Source organism: Uranotaenia lowii, chromosome 3 (genome assembly GCF_029784155.1).
Source record: "Uranotaenia lowii strain MFRU-FL chromosome 3, ASM2978415v1, whole genome shotgun sequence".
Lineage (NCBI taxonomy): Eukaryota > Metazoa > Arthropoda > Insecta > Diptera > Culicidae > Uranotaenia > Uranotaenia lowii.
The window spans coordinates 206,735,926-206,763,550 of record NC_073693.1 but is presented as its reverse complement, the minus strand read 5'-3'; the positions used below and the strand labels follow the sequence as shown (position 1 = coordinate 206,763,550).

Sequence of the window (27,625 nt, the reverse complement as noted above, 5' to 3'; positions counted from 1 at the left end):
CATATTATGTGCGCTACTAAGCTCCCGCTGTTTGTCGATAGATGGCTCATATCCAAAACGTAATAACTGAAGCAGGGACATATGATAAACATATCGCTTTGACGCATCAGTGATTTCTTTTAGGCGGCATATAACAGTGAATGATGTCAGATTTTTCTACTGCCTTTTTTTTAATTTATTTATCATAAAAACCAAACCAAAATCTCTAAAATTTGTCCACATGAAAATAAGAAAAAGTTTTCTCATCCAATTTGTACTATTTATTAAAATAATTCGGGAAATCCAGATACCTTTCAAATTATCAAAGTGCATGTTTTTTGTTTGAATTGGTATTTTAGAGCTTGTTGCAGCGAAAACTTGGCAGGGTGCAGAGCCTGGTGAGATTACGAATTACGAGTTGGATTCTGTTAGAGGGACATGCTCAATGTGAATAAAAACGCTAGTAGTTAGGGCCTCGTTCACCGGCAACAATACTGTGAGGAAACTTAAGGATGAGACCCACCTACGACGGATAAGACTCGACCTTATCCGCTGTAGTGATCATACGAGAAGTAAGATTTCAGACAGGGAATATCCGTGGAGGAACTCAAGTGGCTCTCGATGCCGAGTGAGTCATTTGCCGGAAATCATTCGAGTCGTTGTATAAAGTCTCGAAAGTGTGCTTTGACAGGTTTGATTCCAGGATAAGCGATACCTAATTAGCACACTCAAGAGTTTAGCGGACCTCGAGTTATTACAAAGATAGGTCGAACCTAAAGTCGTTAGAGGAGAGGTTAGGCTTTGAGACGGCAAGAGGTATATTCTCAACAGTCGTCTTTACCGGGGATTTCCCGATGAATTATGTGAACTTCGACTACGAAACTAATTTGAGCCCAGAAATATTTTTTTAGAGTGTTAACATTTGTTTTTGAGTGCAAAAGAAATTGTAGTCTTGAATAACCGAAAGCGTATTTCCTAAAAAAAAATTCGCAGATATTTTTGAACAGAATAGTTTAAAAGTACTAGTTTGAAAAAGGTTAAAATAGCTGGAGGCAAACTGTGAACCGAGAACTATCCGTGGTATCTCTGTTATTGAAGTTTCAAACAAAAAATTCAATTGTTTATAATAGCATCCAGTGCTAAAGGTTGAAGTAAACCAAGTTTGTTCAGTGAAACATCTACATTTCCACGCATCGGTCTCAACAGTTCATTGCCTACAACAGAGGAACCACTCCAGTTAAATTTGTCCCCCTCGGAAGTTGTTGTTCGTCATAATTTATTCAAACCTAAATGTTCTCACCCACCGGAGCATTCGCAGCAAAAGATTTTCTTTATCTCCTTGCCCAGAGTTCAGTTGATCCGGCAAGTGGAAAACGAGGCTGAGGACACACCGTGAGATCAATACCACACAGTTACACCGAATGTGTTAGGGTGATTCATCACTTTTTGGATCGTGTTTGTGGGATTATTGGAAAATCAATCATATTTGATTGACTGAATTAACTGTCAAATCAGATTTATGCAAATTTTTGTGGATTTATCAACATTTGTATTTTCAAAAACCAAAACTACCAGCTCATAAGACATGACCCATCCTAAGGTTTTGTACGTTCAAGCCTGTTGGATGTTAAGCGAGCTGTATTATACATAAATATGTTCATCAGGGGGTAGTCTACAATTTAAATGTTGCACCATTTTCCATACATTCAGGCTGCCGGGCCTGAATCTCAACCCAACTTTTGCCACGTATTAAGTAATATAGCACAGGGGAGGGTTTTTCGCTCTTTCTACCCTTCTTTTGCTGCTGCAGGTCGAATTAATTTTAGCCCAGATTCATCCCCGTACTTTAAGGGCGAAAAAAAAAACGAACGAGCCGGCAGAGTGCACAGCTTTCTCAGGGTCGGCCCTTCAGTTTTTTTGTTCCTGTGTCGAGTGCTTGAGTAACTAGCCGGGGAAAAAGGATGAAAAATTTGTGAAAACACCACCACAAGGATTGGTGCAGCTCAATTTTTCAAACAGGGTGAACTCCACACGGATGAAAACTGGAACATCAATGATTTGTGTACTGGCAGGTTGTCTTGTTTTGTTTGAACTGATACCTAGGGGGAGGGAAGAATTCTCACTCTATCCGCTGCCTGTTGGCATGATTTGTGATGTTTTGAATAAAAAGTGTGACCTTTATGATATGATATGGATGGTTTAATTAAAAAGAATTTAGCCAAGCTGCTTACTGCATTTTACCATCCCAATTTATACTGTTTTTTTAGAAAAAAAAAATCTAATATCCTAATACTTTTTGATAAATGCATCGAGTTTCTTCCAAAGGTCAGTTTGTTATGAAATTACAAAATGTTTTCATACATAGAAAATCGAGACTAAACTCTTTTCTTTCTTTCATTTGAAAAACCTCTTTCCTAAAACTCGTAAAACCTTACTACATCATGTCCTTCAGTGGATGTCGTCGACGTAATCTCTCATCGAAACGATTAGTGACTGGATGGAAACGCATTCATCGCACCCTTTTCTCAGAAGTTTTTTTTACCAGAACAGACGGTAAAATTAGAAGGGGGAGGATTCACGACACGCTTGCCGGTGGACTTGATGCTAGTTAGGGAAATCCATTTAATTTAACACGAGCAATAGATAGGCAACATTGAGGATTATAAAAAAAAACGGAAAACTGCTTTTTCTCGAGAAATGCCTTAAAAACTGGAATGCCGGTTGTTGTTAAAACATCGTTCAAGAACATTGTTTTGGATACTTCTTGCATATTTTCGAAATTAGCTTTTTGGTTAACCTAGATTATTGCAAATGAAGTTGAATATAAAGACAGTATCGGCATGATTAAAAATTATAGCTAGAGCCGATAGATGTGTTTACTTTTAGGGATTTTTAAATGACCAGCTATCCAATAGCTTCAAGAAAAAAATGTCCATAAGATTTGCGTTAGTACAATTTCACGTTGAGATTCGATTGGTTCAATTTTAAACCCTGTCCCTCTAATAATCCCGCGTCGTCTCCTTAGGCTCATGGTGGTACCGTATCGTTTATGTTCACTTGAGTCACGTTCCGGCTCCTGATATACAAGTTAGCATAGAGTAACTGGCATCCCCCTGAGCCAACCTCAGCATGAGCCCTAGCTCTGTAGGGTAGTCTAGTAATCGATTACCTCAAACCGAGCAAACCGATATCAGCTTTCACCGCCGCCGTGGCTTTTTGGCTCCAGGCCTAAGGACTTTTTTCCGCTATAGCTATAACAGACGTGTGCACAATATCAAACAATTTTTGGCTCCTGGCGTCGTTCGTCGTCATCGTACTAGGACCACCAGGCTAAAAATAAACTGGCGCAGTTTTGTTCTCTCTTTTTCGTGAAAATGGCACACAGTCGGGATTGGCTAGCCAATGTGGAGGATTATTTTGGCTGCTAGAGCGTGCCCGCTACACAGTAGTAGATAAACTAGAAAGCTTCGATATTTTGTACATTATGCCTACGGGGAGCGGAATGTAAACATTGACTATTTGTAGAAATTCGATCCAAAACAAAAGTGCCGTATACTTAAATTGTCAGTCGATTAATTGATCACATTGCCATCAGAAGGTAAGTCACTACTTAACACGATTAGAATATTGAGAAATATGACCCTTACCACACATTTGCAACTGGTAATCGAATTAAAAACACACCCACAAATCGAATATAACGCCAGGGATAACATCCTTGTTTGGTGTTATAATTGGAACAAGGAGATGCCCGCAAATTTAATCAACAGCCAAGACTGAAAGGGAATTTTTGTATTATAATGATATTTGACTATTTACTCGTCTATACTTTAGCCCAACCGTTTGCAAATGCGAGTGTAATAATAATAATTTCCTTGACCAAATTTTGACCGTATCACCTTTTACTCTGGGTTCATGGGTGCAATTGAACGACTCATGATACTAAGTACCCCTACGCCATAAAGTCCACCTGGGGCCGCAGACCTGGTTCCCACCTCGAACTGTTTAGTACAGTATGCTTCAATAGTGGGTGATCTATTCGCGCTAATGCGCTCCAAGGCAATACTCATTAACGAGATCACTTTCAGCTAAACCTCTCATCCTTACGACTCGACGCCTGAACTCTCCTCTAACGACTTGAGAACCGACATCTCCTCGCAATGACTCGAGATTCCCACACAAATCTCTCCGCTTCGCGGCTTGAGGTCTGACCTCTCCTCTAACGACTCGAGATCCGACCCCTCCTCGCATCGACTCGAGGTTTAACTCTCCTCTGCACGATTCAAGGCCCGATCTCTCCTCTAACGACTTGAAATCTGACCTCTCCTCGTAATGACTCGAGGTGATCACTTGTACCCCTCCTCTTGTTGATAAGGGGCCAGATCCCTCCTCGTACGACTCTAGACCCGACCCTTTATCATAAAGACTCGGGGTTGACCACACAAACCTCTCTGCCTGAAGGTTTGAGGCCTGACCTCTTCTCTAACGACTCGAGGCCCGACCTCTTATTTTCAGGGTTCGAGGTTTGCCACCTTGCCCGTCGTGTGCCTGATCGAGAGCAGCTTATCCTAGACTCGCGCCTGTCGCGGCACACGCGCGGGACTTAACGCAACGACTCGGATGATTCCCGACGAAGACGTCATACTACTCCGACTCGAATGGCTCACCCGGCGTCGAGAGCCACTCTACCCGTGGGTATTCCCCGAACGTGGAATAACCCTTTCCCAACGATTTCCACTGCGAAGAAGGTTGCAGCTTCTGTCGTTGAGAACCGCCCTACTCGGAAACTCCCCGAAGGTGGAGCACCCTACGAACAAACGCGGCGCACCCACGGCATCCACTACGCAGAAGGTGTTGCCTTACCTTTGTAGCTTCAAACCGTGGGGTGCACTCTACTCGACTCTACTCTACCCGTCGATGGGGTCAGTCTACTCCGACCGTTGTCCGGTCTTATTGATCCCCCTTGGCTGGCAACCCTAGGATTTTTGGCCCACGGATTTTTCTGTCCGTTGTGTGCCAGATCGAGAGCAGCTTGTCGTGGACTCGCGCCTGTCACGGCACACGTTCGGGACTTTGAACGCTACGACTCGGATGTTTCCTCGGATGAGCCTCTCTACCCGTGGGTATCCCCCGACGGTGGTTAACCCTCTTCCCTCGAGGTCCGCTACGAGGAAAGTAAAGTCTTATCCCCGCAGTTTCCCCCTTAGGAAGCAGTAAGGAGAATTGGCAGGGAGGTTGCCAAGGAAGAGCGCCGACTTCAAGGAGCTTGTCGAAAGCACCCTGGGCGAAGAAGCGACTGTTCGCGCGCTATCGCAGGTCGCATCTATTGGATGCAAGGACTTGGATGAGTTTACCACTGCAGATGAGCTCGAGAAAGCACTCTCTAGCATACCTGGTATGAGCAACGAATCAGTAGCTACAAAACTGAGAAAGGCGTATGGTGGAATGCAGATTGCGACGATTCGTCTCTCGCCAACAGCGGCCAACATTCTACTGACGACAGGGAGTGGAAGAGTTGGGTGGTCAGTGAGGCACTTTAGAACCTAGGATACCGAAACAAATGCAGCACTACTTTAATTGCTGGGACTTTGGTCACCAATCCCAAAGCTGCAACGGACCCGACCGGTCACGATGTTGCCGAAGATGTGGTGAAGAAGCATACTTCGATATAGAGTTTGCAAAAAATCAACCGAAACGCATGCAGTGCAAGCAGGCGGATGACAAGGCTCATGAAACTAATGGCTTGGACTGCCAGGCATACAAAGAGGCAAAGACAAGCCAGTAAAATTGGATGTAATCCAGCTAAACCTCAACCATAGCGAGGTCGCACAGCTTCTGCTGGAGCAAACGGTAGACAAAAGGAAGTGTGAACAGAACAGAATTCCGTCTGGAAACGGTAATTGGACAGCGGTCAGGTCTGACTTAGCTGCTATCTACGCCACGGGATTTTTCCTATCCAGGAGATAGGGGTAGATTCTCGGGACAGATTCGTGATTGCTAAAATTTACGGCATCTTTTTCTGCAGCTGCTACGCGCGTTCAACACAATGTTGGATGAACTCAATCACGAATTGACATGAAGGGCCCCTGTAGCGATAGGAGGAGACTCCAACGTTTGGGTGCAACAACCCTAGGGGCCACCGTCTACTAGAGTCCTTCGAGAGACTGGAGGTTGCGCTGTGCAACATAAGATCTATCAGCGCCCATCGCAAGCATGGAATACTAGACAGAACGTCAGGGTTAGATATCACCTTTGCGAGCACATCATTAAAAACCGACATGAATTGGAGAGTGTGTGACGATTATACGCACAGCACAGCACAGCGGTGGCAATAAGGCCCAGTCCATGAGCAGAGATGGAAGACCGAAGTTTTCGATAAGGAAGTGCACAAGCTGTAAACATGCACGAAGCATCGTAGGTCCATAATGCTGAGCAGCTGACGAATATGATGGTAGCGGTGTGTGACATGACCATGCCCAGAAGGAATACACCGAATTAGTGGCGACGACCAGCTCACTGGTGGACCTCAGAAATAGCTAAGCTTCGTACTAGCTGCCTGAAAGCCAGGGTGGCACTTAAGCGAGCTATTGAAACAAGCAAAGAAAACTGTTACAGAGCGTTATGCTAGAGCGTAGATGATAACCCATCAGGCCAAGTCTATAGAGATGCACTGGCGAAATTCGGTGTGTTCGGAAAGTGTCAGGAAAAACTGAGAGAGATCGTTGCACATCTTTTCCAATTAGTGGAAAACGGCGAAGTTGATGCTACTACCGAAACCTGGGAAACCCCCAGGGCATCCACCACCATAAAGACCCATTTGTCTGCTGGACACCCTTGGTAAGCTACTGGAGAAGGCGAAAGTGTACTGTCGGACAGACAGTTCGGTTTTCGGAATCTGTTGGCATCTGGATGGAGTTAAGCTTCAGATAGCTCACCATAAAACCGAATTTCTGTTTTGGTGCGCATGTGAAATACTGTTGTGAAAGCTCATCGAAAGTCATAGATTCATTGGCCTGGATTATGCCAAACTGCTATGGTCCAAAGAGCAGCAAGAGACGATAGAAGCTCCGCGATAGAGGTAGAGCGCAACAGATCCAAATTACGGAGCACACATCGGCTGATAGCCATGCTAGTTTCCTGTGCATACAGAACCATAACAGCAGATGCAGATTTTGTCATCGCGGGCATGATTCCCATCGACATAAGTTTGGCGGAGGATATGAAGTGTTACGAAGCAAGAGCTGTTAGTGGTACGCGTAAAATTAAACGAGCAGCGTCAATGCTGCACCGTTTTTTCGCGGACATCTGGGATACTGAAACATTCCCTGCCGACTATATTCAGGATATCCTCGTAAAAATCCGAAGAAAGGAGACCTGACAGAGTGCGGTAACTGGCGAGGCATAAGGTTGATCTGTACAACTCTCAAAGTACTCAACAGTAATCTTGAACAGGATCCAGGAGATAATTGACACTACCTTCCGACGGCAACAAGCTGAATTCCGATCCGAACGATCATGTGTGGACCACATCACTACGCTACGGATAATACTGGAACAAATTAACGAATTTCATGGCTCTCTTCTGCTGGTGTTGGTTGATTTCCAAAAACATTTGACCGGCTGAACCACGAAAACATCTAGGCTGCTCTCAGACGACGAGGAGTCCCAGAGAAACTAGTCCATCTCATCGAAGCATAGTACGAGGCATTTTCGTGTAAGGTATTACACGACGGTGTCTTGTCAGATCCAATTCCGGTAACTGCTGGAGTGAGACAAGGACATATCTTATCACCGATGTTTTTTTCACATCGTAATGGATCGGATCGATTGACTGTAGATCAACCCGAGGATTTTCGTGGAATCCTTCGATAATGGAGCAGCTAAACGACCTTGACCTGGCAGACGATATTGTCTTGCTCACCCAAAGACATCAAGACATGCAGAGCAAATTCGACGACCTCACCGACAGCTCCAAGGCAGTAGGTCTCAAAATCAATGTCGGGAAGACCAAATCGATGGAAATCAACACAGTGAATCCTTCCAATTTCGTGGTAGCTGGGCAACAAGTTAAGAAAGTGGAGTGCTTCCAGTATCTTGGAGGTGGTGGTGGTGATACCAAGAAAGACATCGAAACCCGGATCAGAAAAGCCCGATGGCAATCACGCCAGATCGCTCTACGAACGAAAATCCGAATCTTCAACTCAGGCGTCAAATTCGTATTCTTTTTTTTTTTTTATTTATTTTTGTCCTCGGTCAGGGAAAGCCCATTGGAGTTAAGGTTCTTCCAAGCGTCGTCTCCAACAGGCACAAAACTCAATCCAAACAGATTAACAATTCATTTAATTTTTTTTTTCACAAAATGTAAAACCATTTCAGTGGGCGAATTATCGCTCTTTAAAGGAATGATTGGGGCTATTCATAGGCTATTTCTCAATTTTTAATATGGAGTTGAAGTATGTTCATTAGTTTGCAGCATGGTGGTGGTGGCGGGTGGCGGTGGATGATGAAGGGGTGTTTTGATGATTGACGGTGGCGTTATGGAGTGGCTGGATGGAGTGGCTTGTAGGCGGCGGTGGTCTGGGTGGAGGAGCGAGAATAAAAAGAATAACAATTTTTTAGCTATGTGGCACGGAGATACTAGCGGAAGAAGCGATGTATGTTTTGCTGACGTTGGGCACTGTTTTAAGGTGTCTGGTAGTTTGTTGTAAAATTTACTTGCAAAGTAACTGGATTTCTTCTTTCTAAATTCTGTTCTAACCCTGAGCAGACGAAGGTGATTCGCGTTTCTGGACGAGCGGTGAGACGTAATTCTTTCGAAGCGCATGTTGTGATGGGAATCCCTGCTTGTTAGGAGTTTGTGGGTATATATCGAAGTTTAAAGTTCCTGGGTACCTCGTATGGGAAGTAGTGAATCGTCCATACTATATAACAGTTCGGAAGGGTACAAATACGGCAATCTGAAGACAGCCTTTAGCGCTCTATTCTGCATGGCCTGTAACTCCCGTAAGCGACTTTTAAAGGCTTTACCCCGTAGTGACACCATATATTGCAGCCTCGAGTGAAACAGCGCAAAATATACAGTTTTCAGTCAGTGAGTTGGAATGAACGCAGAAATTTTCCATATGGCACCAACGACCGGAACGAGTGTTCGTTTAAGTTACTCTCCTATGGGATTTCCAGATCGTTTTCAATCCATTCCACTATCTGGAGAGGATTGGTATTGCTGTACGATATCAAGGTGTCATCGGCAAAGAGCCGAACTTTGTCGTGCAGATTCAACAGGGGGAGATCGTTGATGAATACCAAGAACATCTATTCGAGTGACAAGTAGTTTTTCAGGACAGAGAGCGTTGAGATTGGACGGTAGTTTGATACATTTGATCTATCTCCTGACTTGAAGATAGGAGTTACGCGGGCTAGTTTCAATGCATCAGGATAGACACCAGTTTCGATAGTTTCGTTGAAGATATCTGTCAGGATGTTGGAATAAGCCAAGTGATGGGCTTTCACTGTAGCTACGGAAATATTGTCAGGACCAGATGATTTGTTGGTGTCAAGGTTACTGATCTCTAATAGAACCTCTGCAACAGATGCCGGTCTCAAGAACAGGGAGGGCGGATGCGAACGAATAGTATTGAACCGTTGAATATCTCTGGTGCTGACGATATTTGAAGCCAATTGAGGCCCCGCGTTGCAAAAGTACTAGTTGATACTGTTCGATACTTGGGCTGGATCGGTTTGTACTTCATCGCCGAATTTGAGCGTGACGAGGTTGTGGTCTTTGGACTTACGACCCAGGCTTCATTTATGAATTTCCAGGATTGCTTCGGGGTTGCCGTTTTCAGAAGTCAACAGTAATAGCAACGATATCTTATTATTAATAGGTCCGTGTGCAGTGACTTTTTAGTTTTGACAGCCTTTTAGAGACAAGTTTCCAGGTGTCGAAGGTGATCCACGGGCAGTTCTTCTTAACTTTTGCTTTCGCTACTACTGTTTATGTGGCGCGATTTCGAATGTCATTTTATTTTTTCAACTAAAAAGTTTTTTTTTTCATTTGCCGATAGATTTGGTGGGATGTTCATCAAGGCTTCTGCGAATTCCGTGTTCAGCTGCTGGTGGTTGACGATGCTTTTGCTCAGGGATTGGCTTTTCTATCGGAACTGGTTGACAGTGTAGTAACGATCATACTATGGTCGCCTGTATCCATGCAAATGGTATGGTTTCGTTCATTGTCGAGGCGATGATACTCTGAGAGCAGGCAACGTGGTCGAGTATATTCCCACTGGCCGGTCGTGTTGACAACAAACATCTTCTTCTTATTTCTACTTGAACTGCATCGCAGTTCGGGTTGAAAGGGCCAGTGGCTAAGACTATATGCGCTACAACAAACATGTTGTGTGAGTCCAGGATCCTCGTGTACTCTCTGATGATGTTATTTGACTTGTTGACTGGCACATTGGTATCTCCCAGGAGAATCGAGTCAAGGCATTCGTTATAACTGGCCAACTTACTTTCCAGCTTCTTTGGAATTTTTCAGATATATTCAGGCGGGACTTATAAATTAAAAAAAGATGAACGTAGATCTGCTAGGTGCCCGCTTCGTAGTACATTTTGCTATCTATTTTCTCACTCATCATCGTATTCTTTTTATTGATTAAGCTAAGTTGCTTTCTTACCTTGTAGATATGAAAAACGGCCAGTTTCTCCATCTGCTGAAACCAGGTATAAATTACCTTCTCGGCCACTTCCTGAGTCGATGTTTTAGATAGGGCTTGAATAACCTACTCGCCTTCCTTGTCTGTGTATATAATAGCGACAGCACTAAATTTTACTTCGGAAGTCCGGACTTCCGACTTCCGAAAGACTTCCGACAAAGAAAAGTGAAGTACTAGATTGTGGGAAGTCTGTGTTTTGTTGCCAGTTCACCAGCGACGTTTCTAAAAATTTTATTGAAATTCACAATATAGTATCGATCTACGACGCTTTCAACCCACTTTCAGCAGAATCCAGGACTGTAGGACTTGAACTTGGATTTTCCACAATCTTGCGAAAATTTGGTTAACAATGTTCTTCTTGTTTGTGAGATGTATACATATATGTATGTTCACAATGGGTGCAAGGATTCACCGCAGTTTCTGCCTTAGCGTGTGCTCATATGCATTCTTTGGATTATCGAGTTTCAACAAATCTCCAATGCAACGCGTACACCGTACTCGGACCACATGACTTCGTATGAACTGTTATGGATGAATGTATTGTGTTGATGTAGGTATATTTTCTAAGAACGAGTCAATGGGGTGGGCTAGTTATTCCGGCATCCGTGTATATACCTGGCCAGCTGGCAACTGATTGATTATTCTTGTTATATAGTCAGTTATATGAGGAAACACATCTTACACGTCGGCAACTTATGGGATTCGAACCCAAAAGTTTTCTTGCAAATATCGGGAATCGAGCCCAGTATGCCTGGCATACCAAAACCAGACTCGCGCCAGCCTATCTGCTAGACCACATAGGCGCTTATTTTCTTCTTGTTTGTGAGTTATCTAAAAAAAACCGGTTAGCAGTATGTCACCTATTTTTGCACAGGTTGACATGATTAACTAATTTGACTGAAAATTTCGTTAGTTTGCAATCACGCAATCAAAAGTTATTCACAAAAGAAAGTAGTGCACTATTTTCCGAGTGCAGGCCTTTCGTAGTCTGTTTCCGAAATAGATCAAAGATGATTGTCGTAACTTTCTGAACATTGATGTTCAATATAAAGTTAACATCTGATGAATACATGTCACTTGATGTATAGAACTGATAGCTACTGCTACATGCATAACGTGAGTCTTCGACATGTATATCGATGGGAGACATGATGATAATACTTGCACGTTCTGCTGAGGCAATGAATTTAAGGCGATCCAATCAGGAAGTACGACATGGTAGCAAGACGACCGAAGTAAATTGTAAATGGAAACTTATCAAGGTAGTTCATACTATCAGTCGAGTATAGTTTATAAGTTTATTAGTTTCTGTTTAGAATCCGAGGCAACGTGCAGTTAATAGGAACAACATCATGGAAGTTGACTAATAAATGTTTAAAATATTATTGCCTATTATTCTTTCGGTCAAAGTTCATCTTTTCGTACGATCTCTCGCGTTTCGAAAGTTTAATTACAAGCTTTGAACAGTGTGCGGAAAATTGCATGCTCCACTTTCATCAGTATCCTATATCTGTGCAGACATATCAAAATAGTCATAAAAAGCAGCAACAACAACGAAATGAGTAAAAGCATGTCACTGTTCGTATCCCTTCTGGCGCGAAAAACTTTTACTGCCACACACTGCTGGCTGATGGAGTAGTAGCTCCCAGTAGATGGCGTCACCATGTCCCGGCAGCAGTAACGTCATCCTTTCCGGCGGTATTTATGTATATATCTTCCGTTTGGCTGTGCCCTAGCTATGTAGCCGAATCCATCCTAACGGTCTCGTTGTTGTTGTGTTGATTGCAGGGCACCGACATAAGTTTTCCCTCCCTTTTGTGGCTCCCAGTCTTTCTTGGCCGCACCATGGAAACTCCATCAGACGGTTTCACCAGGCTGGCGTTTCCTACCCCACGGATTGAGGGAGCCCCTAAAAGGGGTGCTAAAGCCTCCCCATCAAAGAAATATGAGACAGTGTTGCTAGATTTTTTTTGAGAAATTTTCTTCGGGTCGACAGTCTGCATTGAAGGACTACCGTGCAACATTAAACCTAAAATTCGACGACCATTCACCCCGGTAAAGTTTTTGTGTGCAGTCTTGAGCCAAGTTATTTCCAAAAATTTCAAACTGGCAGCCCCGGTTAAAGCACTTCCGTTTGAGTCATTCGTCCTGGAAAATAAAGCGCCTAATGGTCAAAACTCACGCAAAGATGCTTCCGTTGGACCGTTCGTTGTCTGCTCCTGCCTACACGCCGCGCATCAAGCGAAAAAGACACAATTCAAGTTTAATGTATATACAGGAGAGTGAACAATCACACTCGACACTCCAAGGATATCGAATCACTTCAACAGAAAGGGTCGCCCTTGCCTAGCAGCTACGATTTTCGGATGGCCAAGCGAAGGGACATGTGCTGCGTTTAAAAACTTTCAGGGGACAGTGAAAATGGAACCATTAGAGCCGAAAAGGCTTAATCGAGTGCTTATCGGTGCTACGATTATCGTGTGTGAGGTCTATTTTTAAGCAATCTGAACCCGGAACATTTGCATGTTGAAGGTACATCATACATACCTAAACTTGAACACCTTTTTTGAATTAATAATTAATATAAAGGATGTTCGGAGCAAAAAGTGGTCACAAATAGTTTTTGGGACTTCCAAAAGTTCTGCTTAACTATCTCCCAATATTTTTCGATTTGGCGAAGTTCTGAAGTGTTTGTAAGGTTCTTATCCTTAGACACAACCTTAATTTTGTTAGCGGCATACCACTCCATGGCTATTATGTGTTGTGAGCAATCTGAACTTTTCTTCTACCGTGGTTGAATTCAAGGGAATCTTTCGATTGCTTTGATTTACTCCATGGCCTTTTTTTTTTTTAAATGTCAGGATGCCAAAATCTATCCAAAACAGCACGGACAAGTCATGTTTCTTCAGGGGTTTTGGGATGAATCATCCAATAAGATGAAAATCCCTGAAAAAAATGTTTCTTCAGGAAAGGCAGCGAACGTTTTTGAAGACACTCTTCTACGTAAATTTCCTGGTTGACGGTCCTGGTTGCAACGAAAATGTCGCTTTTCAAGCCACAGGTACAGATAGCTTGCCAAACGAGATATTTCTTGGCAAGCTTTGAAAGTTCAATATACTTGAAAATTGGTATCACCTTGCCTCTTCCGGTTGCTGTAAAAACTCTTGTCCCGGAAGCTGTCTGAAGTCTGCCTTAGCGAAGCTTTCGTCGTCCATTATCACGCTATCAAACTTTATCAACAATGTCGTATAGAGCTTGTTTCTGTCGTAAGGTTTTGCTTTTCATTACGACTAGCGGTCACTACTAACTTCTTATAAGTCGATAGTTCGGATCGATTTTTGGCTTCATCGCACGGTTGTAGACGATGTACCCAACACATCTCGAACGAAGAGTTCGCGCTTGAAAGCGCTAGTCACTCTTCTGTTCGTCACTGCGGCTTCCGGCTTTCGATTTCCGCCAGATCCAGGCTTCCTAGTTGTCAACAAACGTTCCCCAATCACTGTTATTACTTTGGTAACGGTTGATTTGGCCACATTCAACAATTTTGCTATTTCTACGAGTGTGTAGTTTGGATTTTTTGGACGCATGTGAAAATTTTTTATTCGTAGCTTGGACGCCATTTAGATAACTAAAGATCTTATGTCAAAATTCAAATAGAAGTAAGGTGTGTATAAACAGGAGATGTTAGCGTATGTTAAATTCCCGATTATGGAGTTTGTTTACCAACAAACCACTGAACAGCTGCGCAAATATTCTTATGTTTGTAAACAAACTCTGTTTACACTGTGTTTTTAAAAATCAGAGCATCCCAGCAAACATTTTTGTAGCTACATTCTTATGCTGTTTTAATATACGTTCCATATGCATTACAGTAGTATGATAGTATGAAAGTTGAAAAAATAGCATTTACCTACTAAAGTAGAGGCAATATACATACATAAATTTCATTTCTTTTTACAGCGATGAAAACTTAATCAATCGGGCACTATCCGACACCTAATTCGTATCGGAAGATTGCTAGAGAGCGCAAGATTTTGCTCTCATAGCTTTCAAATCGTTGCCAGCGACAATATTTTCCAGTTCTCTCATTGGTCAATATTACTCAATTCCCATCTGATTTTAGCTATCTGGATGCACTGCTGGTTGAAGAGAGAACATGACGATGATTTTCTTACTTGCAGCCTGCGCGGGAGCAAAATCATTTCAAAATTTACAAACATGGCGGAGTTTCTATCATATCCGATTTAAACTGACTTCAGACGACATCTTATACGATTTTTTCACTATGCAGTTGGAATTGCGATATACAACACCATTTTAAACGACTTAAATTATCATTTCTGTTACGATTTCATGTTTGCTGGGATCGGACCTACCAAATGAGGGGTGTTCAGGAAAAATACGGAAAATTTCAGTAGACCAATTTTTGATCCGAACACCCTTTAGAAAGGTGAAGGCTGGCGATCGACATTAAATGACGACTTTGATATCCTAAACATTGGATTAGGGGTGAATCATCCCAACGGATGAAAATCCCATACAAAAATTAACTAAACATTGAACTATCGGAGGACCGAAGTGTATAATGTTGAACAGATAACAAAACCTCTTATGGAATAGAGAAAAATAAATATAAAAAATTAGAATCTTCAATAAAAAGAATTTCAAAATATTCTCTTTAAATCCACGTTCAAAGCATTTCAGTGCCTCAGGATATTTATTGTCTTTTAGAAACGGAATCTCATTTATCAAAATGACGAAACCACGTATCAGTTTTCATGGTTTAGTGGACAGAACACAAGCCTTCTATGGGAATGACCACAAGATCGAATCTATTTCTGAGGGTTGGTAGTTTTAACCTATGAAAGATTCTCGTCATATTCTCGAAAAAAATCGAAAAAAAAAGAAATATTTTTGGATATGGAAACGAATTTGGCATGGAAGACAATTTTGATTCAAGCTTTTTTTATAATGATTCAAACCCCCTCCAGTCTGGGAAGGTGAAGGATTTCTCTCATAATTTTTTTTGCGTAGCTCGAGAACTGATCGAGCAAAGAAAACAAATTTGGCATGGGAGGATATTTGAGTAGTGAAAAGGATTTTATGATTATTTGAGAACCCTCCCACTTTCCACTTGGGAGTGGGGAATACGAAGGGGGAAGTAATTGAGCTAAAGGAACCAAATTATTATTATGTGATGCCAGGAACGAGGAGGGATGCTTCAAAAATATTGAGTTGAGGAATAAATTCGTAGCGTTTTTCTGATTTCATTGTGTCCACAACGATTAGTTCTATTTTCAGCAAATGAAAACATTCTTTCGATGGCATTTAATCTGCTCTTCAAAACTTTTGGATTTTTAAAGTTTATGGGATTTTTAAAGTAAGCATTAAATTTCTACTCTATACCGGCCGCAAATGCACGTCTCGGGCTGCTTTTTGACCTCGATGAAATGCAAGAATTAGCAGCTGTCGAAAACGGCGATTTTCACCTCCTGAATTTTCAATATCTGAGCCTAATATCTGAGCCTAATAAAAGATTGGATATTTTAAAAATCCAATCCACCTAGTTCTGTAAAAAAAAAGACATACTCCGTCTTAGCCGATTTAGGCTTTACAGACTGAATGAATGACGTGGAGGATTAACATTTAACACCCAGTACCGAGATGGGAATCGAACCCATGGTGGACCAGCGATTACCGTCTTACCGTGCTCGACCATCGAGAAGTACAGATCAGACGTTTGTAGACCAGATTAAGAGCTATCGAATAAATGTTTTCGCTTTGCTAAAAAGTGAATAAATCGTTGTGAACACAACAAAACGTAAAAACGCTACAAACTTTTTCGCCAACCCAATATTTGTGGCATAACATGAGAACTTGCCAAGCGAACGTGGAGCCAAATGTAGCATGTGACGTTATTTAGAGTAAGATCCCTTCCCACATCGGAAGGGGAGAAGAGAGATTTTATATAAATAAAACATAAATTTTGGCATAGCCTCTAGCCAAAGAATTTATAAAGCAAATAAAACAGAGGCTACATTCCAGAATGATTAAAACTCAAATTTAAAATAACATTTTTAAAATAGAAAAAAAGCATATCTGAATAGATGAATTAATCGTTTCTGTATTGTAATTCAAAATTCAATTCACAGCTCTTGTTGAACAGCTTTATCGGTGAGAGTTAAAGATTTGAAATGATAGACGAATCGACAGATCGATCGTAGAAGAAAGATGCTAAGGTGTTGCATCATTTTTGAATAGAAGGTTAGAAGCTTGACCACTTGCTGAAATTATTGTCCCTCAGCAATCAACTGTATTGAAGAAGAAATATAGAAATAGTCGGCTCTATTCTTCGATACTACAGTTGATTGGTGAGGGACAAAAATTTCAGTATGTGGTCAAGCTTCTATTCCAAAATGCTTCTAGCTCTTTTCAACACCTTAACAACTTTCTTCTATCATTTAACATCTATAACACGTCTATCATCTAAAATCTATAACGATCACCGATAAAGCCGCTCAAAAATTTCCAATAAATCCAAAATTAAATGTTTTTCGCAAAATTCATTAACTTTAATAGCACACCCGGTCAGCTTATAATTAATTAATGCAAGTAACTGTGCTAGAAATTTGCTAGAGAGGATTAGTCTAAAATAGGTGTTTTGGGAAGTTTAAGCAAAAAAATGAGAACACAGCTGTAAATTTGAAAATGTCTACTTCGAAACTGGCAAACTTCAATTTACACATCAAGTTATTGTCGATAGATTAAATAAGGTAGTAATTATTCTTCCCTAAAAGCTTGGAAATAGCTAGCAGGGTTACTAGCGTTTTGAAATCCCAAAGTTTTTCCTATTTTTTCGGTTGAAATGATGATTTTTCTGATGAATCATGATGAATAAAAAATACACTGTAAAGCCCAAAAATGTCTAACAGCTGTTTCTTAAACTTGTTAAGCGGTATGAAATGATAACAAATATCTACTTCGACGTTTTACACACGAAGATTTTTCGCAAAAAAATTGACAGGTCTTCTTAATATGTTGGGATTGTTTTGCTCCACAATTTAATCAATTTTGTCAAAAGAAGTTCGACTCACTTGATCTTGAAATTCAAATAGTTTTTGGCTTTTTCCACCATAAAAATTCCAGTTTTCAACTATTTTTACAGACTTGAAGAAAAAATGTATAATTTGTATAAATGTATGAATATTTATGAAATATTAAACTCAAGTTGTAGAAAAAAAGTTTTATTTAACTAACTAATAACTAAATCAAACACTGAATCATTCGTTTTTTCGGAAACTAGATCACATAAAAGGATGAAAAAGGCGATTAAAGCTCTCTTTTTTTTGATTAATGCACGAAAATAACTGATCATTAGGTAAATCTATATCAAGACTGTCGAATACTACTCTCACTTTAATAAATTAATTTTTATTAAAAATAATAGCAAACATGACAGTTTTCCCGGTGATTTGCTCAAAATCTCGATTTTTCTCGGTGACGCAATGAAATTTCAAAATTTTCCCGGTATTCCTGGTTAGCTAGCAACCCTGTTTTGAATATCAACGACCCTGAATTTGAGTATAGATCATCATCTTAAGTGAACCAATAAGATTTTTTTCTGCTATCCTACCCAGCAAACATAAAATCGCATAATAAATGATAACTCAAGTAGAATATAACGTTAGTAAGATAAGTAAAATGTCGTAAAAATGGTTACCGTAAACTGGGGGAACTTTGATCAACATGAATTTTTTGCATATAATCATCATTAACTAAGTAAAAAAGTTCAAATATCTGAAAACTTTTTAATACGTTTGAAAGCCTATAAATTGAGTTATAAATAAGCTAAATTTGGTTTTAATTAGAAGATTTTTGATATTACAATGTTATTTTAAAATCTTAAAATATCTGGTTTTTCGAAGGCTTACAAACAAACATCTCTCCTAATCAAATTTAGGCATTTAAGAACAAATGGGTTGTTTTATGTGAAAGCTCAACTTTTTTCTTTGTTTAGGTTTAGTTTATGTAATTATGGTCATTTGATGATAATTCTTGGATATTGATAAAAACGGAGATTTTCCTTGAGAAAGCCCGTATAGTAAATGGCTAAAACCCTATCAAATGGTTCAATTTGAAGAAAAAAGAACTTGGGAATAGTGCGAGGACCTAGGGAATCGCATCGAGGCAAAATTTCATTTGGTTTTGAGGCCAAAAAAATTTGAGTAATGTTTATAATTTTTACCCCTAGATGTATAAAACATTGTCCATCTTTTGATTATAAAAGTTTTTGAAAAAAAAAAGTTTGAAAAAATCAGTTAAGTCCTAAAAAAAAATTACTGTTATTTATGTTTATGCCTTTTGTGCTAAATGGCACCATAAAAGTGTTTTTGAAGATGTTGAGGTACCTTAAAACCATAATGATCAAAGTTACCCCGAAACTCGAAATCTGGTTTTGTAACAAACATTCAATTATAACCACCAATGTCGTTTAAATTTACTGCAATCAGGGATCATGTTTTATACTTCTCACCTCAGTAAGTGTTTTAAAACTTTAAGGTATTACGAAAAAGCAATCCCTTTCAAAATATTCAAAAAATAATGAAAAAAGTGATCAAAGTTCCCCCAGTTTACGGTACTTGAAGTCGGTTTGAATCAAGGGATTGAATTCTTTGCATTTGGAGTGGTGATGATCAAAATTCTACAACTGTTTCACAAATTGCAACAATTAGCACATTTTCACTCTCTCGGAGCACTGGTTTCTCTCATTTTAAGTCAAACCTTCTAAATCTCTCTAACAAATTGCCACAAATTACCACAAATTCAATCATTGGCTGCACAATTTGTGTGATCATTGGCGAATTTTCTCCCTTCATTTCAGTTCCCCGGTTTGTTTGAATGGTTTAAATCGATTATGACAAAAAGTCCGCCATTTTTACAGATTTTGAAGACGATTTCGCTATTGTTCTCCTGCTCGGGCTTCAAGTGAGAGAACAGCCTTGTTGTTAGGGGTTTGCAATAGAGAGAGAATTCTTTGCGCTAAGAATGGTAGGGGAGATAAGGGTATAAAGAGCACCCGAGGCATAGTAAGCACATCCCTTTTCTACAAAAGTACGCATTTTCTTAAATAGATACTTCCTATAGAATAAATTTTTCACCGAAAAAGAAATCTTATTATCATCTTACAGAAATTTTTTTTTATTGTTGAATTTTCTACAAATAGAAAACTGTATATGTTTTATTCCATAATATTTCCGAAACTAGAATATCTAGGCAAACTCCAAATTATGCTTTGAGTTTAGGATAAAAAGTTTCTCATCAAGGTTTGTTCGTTTATTCATAAATGGTACATTTTGGATTTTTTTATCGATATATCACCAAAACTATTAATTTTATTTTGTTTCTGTAAAAAACATCGATATAACGCAAATGTAGCTTTGCAAATGTATGATGTCCTCTCATTTTCTTCTCTCTACTTGAACCGCTACTTTTCAGTTTGGATTCCTTGTTTTTTATTTCTAAGAATCCAGATTTACCGCTCAGATTTTGGTATACATCTAAGAATCGTTGAAACATGATGATATTGACAATGGTCAACTAGAGTTTTCTCCTTAGATATGCTCGTAGAAGCAAGTCATATTGAGTCTCGGATGTGGCTTGAACTGCTTCATCGACTCTTTCGTTCCCCGGTATTCCTACATGGCTGGAGATCCACTGAATGTATGTATATTGACCCGGTCGGCATCTCAAACAGTTTTTCGCCGTTTTGATGGCTCGTAGTTCAGCATCCATGATTAAAACCCAGGGTTTAATTTTGCCTTGTGGTATGATTTGTCTGTGCTGTCAAAGATTCCGATACCTACTCCATTTTTGTTAACCGATTCATCTGTGAATACTTTATGGTATCCCAAGTATTTGGTTTGCAGAAGTTCGTTTTATTTCTGGATCCATTCTTGCTTCGATATTGTTTCCTTCTTGCGGTCTTGGGTTGTTATTGTGGCCTTGACCATTATCGAAGTCGGTGTTTCAAAGAATCTCTTTCTCGTTAAGAGCGGTCTTCAGGGGTCACTTGGGTGAACCTGTGTAATAAGCTCCGAGTATTTCAGTGTCAGTTTTGTTAAGTAGGGTCCATTATCTGATCCAGTTTCGATGGTCTTATGGATGAATTTATAATATGTAGCTGATTATTCTAGTAGACGTTTTTGAGAATTTCCGCTTCGCTAGCAACTCAATTCTGAAACTCATCGGCAGCTGGCGTGAGTCTGAGAGAATAACGTTGATTGGCGTATATCTTTTAGATATCCCATGGCAGTTCTTAGGTAGTTGTTCTGCATCGTCTGAAGTCTGAAGTATTTTTTTGTAGCTCCGCTAACTGAGGCACCGTATTCTAGTCGGCTTTTATCTTTTTGCCGCTTGAATTGTTACGTGTTCAATGTGCTTTCAGTGGGTTATGCTACTATCGATTACGTATCCCATGTATCGATGGGTATTATTTTTCTCGATTCTTACTCCATTAATATGGATGTTGACATGGTTAGTGTGTCTTGGGCCAAAAATGAGGGCTGCACTTTTTCTGGGATTTAGATGTAGGTTTAGGTTTTTTAGAGCTGTGTTCAGTTCATCTAGCGTCGTGTTCAATTTTCTTGTTATATCTTCTAGGTCTTTGCCCTTCACTAGCACCGTCAAGTCATCGCGGCGAATTGGATGATCTCTGCGTCTCTGATCTTGTCGTGAAGTTTGGAGGTGTACACATTAAATAGTGTGGGGGAAAGAGGGCTTCCTTGGGGTAAACCATTACTAACATTCATTTGTATTTTTTCCTCATTCCATTCTAGTGACATAGTTCGCTGGTGTAAATAATGGAAAATCCAAGATATTTATTTGTTTGGGATATTGTACCTAACCAGGGAGTTCATCAGTGTGTAGAGGTGGACCGAATCGAATGCTTTCGATATGTCTATGAAGACCGCTATGGAATGTTGACCCCAAGATTGGGCTTTTTATTATGGAATTTATCAGATAATTGACGCACTTAACGGCTGAGCAATGGGTTCGGAATCCAAACGAGGGATTTGGTAGGATTTCTTGATTTCATCTAGTCATAATATTCTTGATGGCACCATCAATCTGAGCAAGGTATCCATCAAGAAAAGCGGGTTCGTGTTCGGTTCGAGAATTGGTTTGACAATTACCGTTCTCCAGTTTTCTGGGATTTCTTCGTATGCAAAGATGGCATTTAACAATTCGAATGTATGTTACCTTATCTTCTCCCAGGCTAGAGTGGTTTTTTTTTCGTAGAGTTCGCATTCAGAGATAGCCATCTCATATCCTTCGAGGTGTGTAAGAGTGTTGTTGGCTAGTTCTTTAGACATTCTTCTTTTCTGCGAATTCGAGCTTGTTAACTCTGTGTCTACCCTACGAACAATATTCCACAATTGCCACGCTGGGGTAGACTCATTGATGGTTTCGGGTCGGTGACTTCTGCCTTTTCGCTTTTCTATAAATTCTTTTGAATATTGCACGAGATCTCTGAAGTTCTAGGGAGTTTTCTTGGGTCCGGTTTTATGTTGTAGATTGAAGTCTATTCGTTTTTGGTCGTATACCTTCTGAAAGTCTTAGTTGGTTTTCAACCAAATTGGTCACCTTAAGCTGAAAACCACGTTAGCCCCCTTCAATCGTTTGTGCGTTATGTATGTAATAAGTGTTGCCAGTTTGATCTTTTACTGTAAAAATGTTGCAGTTTTTCGCGGGAAGAACTGTAATTATGAGTTGAATAGAAATAAATGACCTCTTCCGTCCTAGTCGATTACAAGACAAGTTGATTTTTCTTTCCGTCCGTAACGGTCTGCCCAAACAGTCTTCATTCCAGCTCCTTTTGAACCAGTTCGGTTTTTTGTTTTTGACAATCAAAGTTGCCTGTTGGATGCTTTCGAGAAGTATTGAAATCTTTTCAGTTGGATCGTAGATGTATTGGGGTTTGGTTTGGTTAACAATACTGATGGCTTTTACTACGTCGATTATTGCTGCCGTTTGCAAAACTTTCGTGTGCTGGGTGTTAAATTTGATCAGGGTATTAGATGGTCCTCTTTCTTTTCTCCTAGAGATTGTTGGTGATGCTTGCGTTAAGTCTAGAACCGCACTTCGTTCCGGTGGTGATGGTGCAGTAGTTTGGCATCCCTCATTTAGCAGTACCAGGGATAAACTTGTTTGTTTCGTCAGCGATTTCGATAAGAAGAATGTCTGCCTGAACTGGGTTGCTGGTTCCTTTGATTCCGTGCACGAACTTGTTGTGGATGGATTGTAGCGGAGAGATCCAGTTGTAGCATCTCAATTCCTCCATTAGAAATCTTCTCAGTTTGTCCATAAGCCTTTAGAACTCTGTCGGACTGTATGGATTTGCCTGGAACGAGTTCTCTGATTGAGCGAAGGGCACCGGAGTTTCTTGGTTCATACGGATGCTTGCCCTAGCCGATGTTCTGCGGAGGTTTCGATTTGTTTGGTGTGATTGGAGATCACACTCTGATTATTCTTTTCCTCGTCAAGGTCATCTAGAATGGCAAAACGGTTAGTGGTGGTGAGAATTTCTTGTCTCGCGTCTTGGTAGGGGATCTGTTTGTTTTTCATAAGTTTTAGAATTTCCATCCTTTTTGTCATTTCCGAGCAATTTTATGATTAGCTGGCAGATTGCGGGATCATTTGCACATTTGGTCGGTTTTGTACAGGAATCCGATTCGAGGCTTCTTTCCGCGAAATTCATGAATCTTGCAGTCGATGTACATTTCTCTTTTTTGTGTCCGAAAGGCCAGCATTATTTGCACTGGCGTACCGGAAATATATATATATATATATATATATATATATATATATATATATATATATATATATATATATATATATATATATATATATATATATATATATATATATATATATATATATATATATATATATATATATATATATATCTATATATATATATATATATATATATATATATATATATACACCCTTCAACGGTGATTTTAAGGTTTATGGTATCGACTAGTTCTTCTCCCGCTTGACGTTTAATCCTTTCTATCTTGATGATCTTGGACTCAGCTTCGGTGTACTTCAGCAGTTCTGAAGCTGATGGGGAAGCCTTTAGGGAAGAATGCCACCTAGTGGTAAATTCCTGGCAAAAGAAAAAAATGGGGAAGCCTTTTACTAAACAGATTCTGCTTCTTGCGGTAAGGCAAATTGGGAAGAATGACCGTTGTGTTAAATTCCCGAAAAAAAAAAAAAAAAATCTTGCGGTAAGGGGAGTGAAGATACGGAGATTGTGTTCTGCAAGCTTATTTTTTCGATTTCGGGAGATGTTGGGTTTCTTTCAATTTAAAATCGTTATTTTCCCGGTTTGTTGATGCTGATGTTGTTGTTTATGCCGAACGAAAACTGATTTTTTCTCACTACTACTTCATGAGACGGAAAAGGTTTGTTTGTGTCGGCAGCTTCCAGGAAAAAATCTTGGCTGTTGATCCTATCCCTTGTTCGGTAAGTCCTAGTGTTGAATTGGTAGTTGATGTGGTGATTTTCTTTGCCGTGGCTCCCGTAGTTCTGTTCTCTGATCCTTGGGACCTATTCGCCGGACCTTTTGGTACCCTAGCGACAGTTTTTGGTGGCAATTTGGTCGCCATATTGCCGAAACACCAGTACTGTTCCTCCTCGTGGTAGCCCAAAAACTTTCGAATCAAGTTTTCCGAACTGTGGAACACTGCAAATTTTAAATTTTTATTTCAATGGGCACTTTGTAATATTAGCACTATAATATTGTATCGCGATTGATTTAAAGAAGCACTTTAACTTGGAAAATCAACTTTTTCGCTATTCATAAAAAATGGGGTTATGCTTGTTGTACACTCTAAAAAAAAATTTCAAAATGTTTTTTTTTTTGCCAAATGTAACCAAAAATACTTGGACATTCGGGACTGAGGAGGAACAGACAATAACTGTTTTTTTTATTCCACGTGCTTGTGCTTAAGGTGCAAGTTTTGGCTGTGAACCACTGCAAAAATATTCTAATTCAAATGCATGGAGCGTACATAACTTCGCACATGCATACTTTTGTACGATTCCCGTTCAATATGTGGTGCCTAACATACGCTTCACGGGCACCAAATTAACGCGCAACGTTCAATGTAATTTGTTTGTAGTCTATCGGAAGGCGCGACCAGAACAGTCACAAATACCAGAAATCTTTCATCACACTGCCAAATTTCTGCGATGAGCCACACATGATCGACTCCGTATGAAAGAAAAAAAAATGCGTGTTTATTTTTTCAGTTCAATCTAACACAACCCAAAAACCTGTTTTGAAGTTATCCCGATTCTAATTATAAACGCGCGTACAAAGAATTTATGGTTGATTTTTTTTTTTTTTTTCATTTCATTTCATTTGGCCCAACTTGACTCCTACTATGTCATAAGTTAACTCGTGTCATAAAAAGTTGACTGTATGTATGGCTGAGTCAATGATGGATTTTTGTGATGGTATTGCCCTTGTGAGCTAAAAACACAGGGCAAACCCGCATTTATTTCACGTTGAATGTAGAATAAAATACAGAAAAATTCTTGGACACAGAAGAATTAAAAAAAAAGAAAATATGCATAGGAAACTAAATGAAATCATTTTCATGAATCTAATCTTAAACACTTGTTATTCTGATCAAGATTCCTGTTACATGTTTGTTTACACAATTCAGCGAGTCTTATCACTGACTGAGAGCAAACGTATGGACACGGAGGGAGATACAACATACCTGATACGATGAGAGCCTCGTTCGGGCCTACGGTGTGTATGTTCCCCATTTCGCTGGTTGTCTTCCGGAGTCGAGAGGTTTGCAGTCAAAAATGTAAGCTGGAAATAATCCACTCCTGTAACGTCTCAATTTGGATGTACAAAAAAACAAGACACTCTGGATTGCACTTTTTCTTTAATCAAAAAACACACGCTTCGGGGAATCGATGATTTTCTTATGAGAAGAGAACGATTTGAAATGATAATAATAAACTGATTGATACGAACACAGATGCACACTTTTTATCAGAAATAATCACAGAAGGCTGGGTCAGAGAGCTGATTCCAAATTAATCGGAAACAAGACGCCGAAACGCGACCACAAATCGTGATAGCACTCACGGCGTCAGTCGATGGATGAAAGCGTTGAAAACTGATCTCGAGGAAGAAAAATCGGAAATTGACGTTTTCGCTTTTTTTTTACTATTTGAAATACGCAGCACGCACTTGAGAATTTGAAGCTTCAATTCAATAGCTTAGGATTTTTACTTTGCTTTTGAAAAAAAAAACTAAATTCTGTCTAATGCACGGGAACAATTTTGTAGGGCAACAATCGTGAAATATCGATGCTCTGCAACATTTCCGCAATTTCGTGACTGGCGTGAATTATTGCCACTTTCTGGTGGCGGCTTTCACATATAGCGCTCGTCCCAGTGATTGACACTTCTAGGATTTCACCCGCGCACAGTATTTTCGACCAAAATTGGAACTTTTCAACTTTTTATGTGGCCACAGCCGTGAATATTTCCCCCCTTTTACCTACTGCTTGGTCGGCCCAAACACTAGGCTAGGTTCGATTATTACCAGAAATTCAAAGTGAAAACTTCCTTCCGGCTCGTCCTAGCCGCACCAATGTCGGAAATGGTCCCGGAAAAATCCCCCACTTGATTCGAATCGCTTAAAACAGAATTCTCCCTACCACACGGGAATCGAACACCCAAAACTTATCTACGCCAAGCTCACAATAATCGGAAATTTATCTCTCAATCACTTGCTATAGGCGCGCGTTATCATCCGAAAAACTTTCCGAAAAGTACACAATCAATCAAAGCAAGTCTCCGACAATCAGGCCTGGCAGCGCCGATCAAAGTATCCTTTGCGAAATTCGCCCGCAATTGACCTTCCGGTGGTCAGAAACTATTCGAACAATGATTCACGACTTACTTGGATCCGCAATCGAACGCGAAACTTCACAGATTGAGCGTAGAAAACCACCCAAAAGTACCTCTAACCGGAAAGCAAGCTTTTCTCTGGTACCGACAATGTCCTGGCTCGAGTCCTGCCTGTGATGTGCAAGGAAAAATGCTACACCGCAACACGAAACAGGAAGGCTGCACTAGAGAGTGGACATCACAAACACCTTCCTGATTTTCAAATACATAAAAATCTGTTATTAAATAAAATAAAACTTATTCAATTAAATACAAAAAATTTAACTGATTCTCGACAGTTGACCAAAAAACTTTTCTTCAATGCCCACTCTCTATACCGAAAGCCTCTAGAAGAAATAAAAAAATAAAAAATCGATAATCTTTACGTGTGTGTTGGTGCACAAGCATGTCACTCGACGAAAGCAATCGCCCAACGACCCAACCCCACCTCCCAATGTGGATTGTGTGTATTACGAATACGCGATAATATGCGTGTTTAGTCATCAGAACGGGTTTTCTTCCGCATGCAGGCAAGTTTGCCGACAAGAACCCCCGTTGCATGGGTGTGTGTCAACTGTTGGTGTGTTTTTGTCTGTTTTTATTTATGTTTTTTCCATCTTTCGCGTTTTCCCCGTTTTTCGGTTTTATTCTTTCAGGTTGGCGATTTGATTGACAAAACGAAGGGTTCCAAACGGAAACTAGGATGTTTCAATTACATAAAATCCAAATATGCAACTATGTAGTTTTTCTATATAGATTATAATTTTGGGGATTCAATAGTGAATTTCAGAATGAAGCAAATCATTTAAAATTTTGAACATTTTTGTGAGCAAAACTGTAGAATATTATCAAGGTGGTTTAAAATTAATGTGTGAATCATCGACTTTCTTAAAGTCCGCAAGTTATTTTGATTTCTGAGATTTTTTTTTAAATTTAATGTTTGCTCA

At 40.0% G+C, this 27,625-nt stretch overlaps 1 long non-coding RNA gene across 1 annotated transcript in view; it reads right to left on the bottom strand.

Moving 5' to 3' along the window:
- The window catches only part of LOC129755930 (uncharacterized), a 62,809-nt gene extending 35,965 nt beyond the window's left edge, over positions 1-26,844 (bottom strand). The window contains exons 1-2 of the long non-coding RNA XR_008739353.1: positions 26,332-26,844; positions 25,490-25,702 (exon numbers count right to left, since the gene is read on the bottom strand). This is a non-coding gene — a long non-coding RNA (uncharacterized LOC129755930). The remainder of the gene's footprint in view (positions 1-25,489; positions 25,703-26,331) is intronic.
- Between the last annotated feature and the right edge of the window lie 781 nt (positions 26,845-27,625).